Source organism: Crocodylus porosus, unplaced genomic scaffold (assembly GCF_001723895.1).
Source record: "Crocodylus porosus isolate Cpor-Errol unplaced genomic scaffold, CroPor_comp1, whole genome shotgun sequence".
NCBI classification, from domain to species: domain Eukaryota; kingdom Metazoa; phylum Chordata; order Crocodylia; family Crocodylidae; genus Crocodylus; species Crocodylus porosus.
Window position 1 is genome coordinate 96,002,529 of NW_017728918.1, and position 3,890 is coordinate 96,006,418.

At 40.6% G+C, this 3,890-nt stretch overlaps 1 protein-coding gene across 5 annotated transcripts in view; it reads right to left on the reverse strand.

The window, feature by feature from the left end:
* FAM184A (family with sequence similarity 184 member A) overlaps positions 1–3,890 on the reverse strand; it is a 202,726-nt gene that overhangs the window by 148,576 nt on the left and 50,260 nt on the right. The gene's annotated exons all lie outside the window — the stretch shown is intronic.

Sequence of the window (3,890 nt, forward strand, 5' to 3'; positions counted from 1 at the left end):
GGTGAGGTACCGGAGGACTGGAAGAGGGCCAATGTGGTTCCCATCTTCAAAAAAGGCAGGAAGGAGGACCCGGGAAACTATAGGCCGGTTAGTCTTACCTCGATCCTAGGCAAGCTGTTTGAGAAAATTATGCTGGCACATATCCATGAGGGGCCAGCAGGGGACTGCATGCTCAGTTGATAACCCCTGGTCTAAAGGCTTGCCTACATATACAACTGTTACAGAACATATATCCCTAGTTCCTAAAACACTGAGGATAGATTAAGCTAAACCAGAAAAGGGCATTTATATTCTAAGAGAAGCACCCATAAAAGACATTAAGCTAGAACAGTTATTATACTTTAAATATGAATTCTAGTTCATTGCAAATTAGCTTTCATATCCAGACACTTTTCTCCCATATTAAAATGAAATGATATGGGAGGGTTTTTTTTAAAGTGATGCTTTGTTGAATAGGTTGTAACTTAAATTATTTCCCGAGACTGCTAAGGGTTCTGGTTCTTATATTATTCAAACAATATGGGGAAAAGAAAACTGAAAATATTACATTAATATCTAAAAAGCACAGTCAATACCATGACAGATCCCATGGCAGGAGACTATAACACTGCTAACTCTTGAGATTTTTAGCATGATTACAATATTTAATGTATCTCTCAAAGCCCCCCACTGTTCCAGTCATGTGATGCCATAAGACTTTCTGCCTTCATTTTAACATTAATCCCCTTCTAGCCCTCATAGAATGGCTAAACAGTCAATAATGTGGGTGAAATCCTAATCCCCCTAATCCCAAGAACAAATTCTCAGACTGCAGATACTTTACTATCCATCCTCCCTTGAAAAAGTAAAGCATACTCTCCTCACAAATGGGTCTGGTTGCTCTGCATAACACCGAGATGGTTGGGTTGATGGTTCCATCTCTGTGAGAAGACTAGTCTCCATATTTGTACAACTCTAAAACTAGAGTTTTAGTTATCTTCCCTCTATCATCATTATTAGAATTGCCCGTTCTAATTTCCTTCCTCTATTACAATCATGTAATTGTCACTAGCATTGTCTCGTCATCGAACCCCCACCTTCAGCCTAAAATGTTCTCGAGATCATATTCTTCTCCCAATACAGTGACCACACTTCATTACTCTCACTTCCTGTGTTTCACTGTCTTTAAGACCCTTTTCAATTTCAGCCATGCCTACTTCTCTGAAATCTTTTCTTCTAAGCATGTCTTAATTTTTTCCACATACATTGAACGATTTTACACCTTTCTCTGTCTGCTAAAAACCATGGTGGGGTTGATCTTGGCAGCCATTTAATTGAATAACTATTTTACTTTTTTTATTTAATCATAACAATTCTTTATTTTTGATAAGCTACAACTTTATACATATATTAGCTAAAATACCAACTGTACTACCCCCAAAATAATTAAATTTGAATGTGTATGTTAAATAGCAACATAAAGTAATTATTAAACATAATAGGGTTTCATGTTTGATGAATTTAAAGAAAAACTGAAATAAGTAAAAATGAACCAAAGGATTCATTAACAGTGCCTTTTTATTTTCTTTAAGTATATGCCCCAGTGAAATTCTGAACCTTAAGAACAATCTGAACCAGCAGCCAAAAAGAGAAAGAGGACAAAAAAGAGGAGTGAAGGGTAGCTGAGTAGCTGAGTTACAGTGAGCCTTTTAATCTAAAACTAGTAACTTACAATTGTCATTTAAGTGTATAACATGCAATCTTACACACCTTCACCATCACTATGATTATTCTAGCCAATCGTCTGACAGGGGACAGGGGCTGTGATGGAGTGCCGCCACCTAACGCACCATGCTGCCTCTGTTCTGCCTCTAGCAGGGAGCAGGGTAGGGGAGGCAAGGCAAGCTCTCTTGGCTTTGGCTCCCCCACACTTTGTCTGATCCTCAGTGCGGCTTCATAATCATGGCCGCACTCCCCCACATTTGGAGCACTCTGGTCAGCTGTTTCTGTCAGCCAAGCACAATACAAATAAAGCATTACGGACAGACAGACAAGACTTAGGCTTTTATAATATTAGAATAATAGCTCTTTCCTGTTTTCCATTGGACAATTCTTACTACAGGCATACCTCGTTTTATTGCGCTTCGCTTTATTCCACTTCGCAGATATTGCGTTTTTTACAAATTGAAGGTTTGTGGCAACCCTGCGTCGAGTAAGTCTATCAGTGCCATTTTTCCAACAGCATTTGCTCACTTCGCATTTTTTAGCAATAAAGTATTTTTTAATTAAGGTATGTACATTTTTTTTAGACATAATGCTATTGCACACTTAATAGACTACAGTATAGTGTAAACATAACTTTTATACGCACTGGGAAACCAAAAAATTCATGTGACTCGCTTTATTGCGATATTTGCTTTATTGCGGTGGTCTGGAACTGAACCCGCAATATCTCTGAGGTATGCCTGTATTTGGAATTACTTATCCACTTAAACTCCTGAACCTCAGGAGCAAGTGGGTGAATGAATATTTTTATCTCACCAAGCACAATATATTTAGTATTTTATCAAGTTCAATGGTTTAAGTATTGCAGATGGTTTATTATTATTTTTTATTATGGCAGCACCTAGAAGCCAGGACCCCGTAAAGACTAATCAAAATGGATGGTTATAAAGGGAGGTCAAACAAATTTATATAAATTGCATATGGAATCAATGAGATGTACTGATCAGCATAAAGAAGTGTTCAGAGCAAACTAGTAGTTCTCCAACCATGATCAACTTTGAGCTAGGTATAACAACAGATAAAAAAATTAATGGGATTATGAAGAGATACAATGTATTTAGGGGTGTGGTCTTTCTATATATGGGTTAGATAAAAAAAGCAAAAGGGGTCTCATTGAAAAAATAAATAAAAACAGGCAATGGAGGTTGCCACTGTCATATTTTCTTACATACAACTCACCCTGGAATATAATATGGACCATTTAGATTTTTCCAAAGTTACCGCTGCATACAGCAGGGACAGAAGCTGATCTTCAGCTCACTCACCCTTCCCTTTCTGCTTAACTAAAGGTAAAACCCTAGCTGCTGCTGACAACATGATCGCTATGATTTTTTAAAAAAGAATTAAAGAGTCTCCAGGGTTATATAATAAATGGAAAGAGATGAGGGGAGCTAGCAGACAGTAATACTGTCCTAAGGTTATCTTGCTTTGTGGAATATCAAGACCATTAAAATGGAGAAATAATGATTAACACCTATTAGGTGAAGAATAATGAACCGAAGTCAATTGACTCACATAACTCATAGATTTCATAGACATCAGGGCTGGAAGGGACCTCGGGAGATCATCGAGTCCAGCCCCCACTGGAAATTCAGATAAGGGCCTCACCAAGTCAGGGGCCAATGACTCCTGTTGGGGGAAAGGCGTTTGGGAGTTTGGGGAACCATGTGCTATGGTGCTGAGCCAGTTTGATCCCACACGCTGCAGGAGCACCAGAGCTGCACTCTATGGGGCTGAGTTGGGCTGGCCCCACATACTACCGTGACATGTGATTGGGAATTCAGGTGGGAGTTGTGAGCTATTTGGCCAGGTGGGGCTGGACACACACCCTACCATCACATGTGGCCACGGACTCGGGAGGTAGCCATGAGCTATGGGGCTGGGTTGGGCTGGTCCTGCTCGCTGCCATCACAGGTGGCTGGGGACTTGGGCAGGAGCATGGGAGCTGAATACTATGAGGCTGGGCAGGGCTGGCCCTGCATACTACTACCACATGTGGCCGGGAACTTGCACACTCCAGGGACACCAAGGACCTCTCCCCTACCCACATCCATGCCCTCCCATACACCCCACCATATTCCCACACACAGCCATGCCCTCCCACAGCCCCCACACCAACCACATAC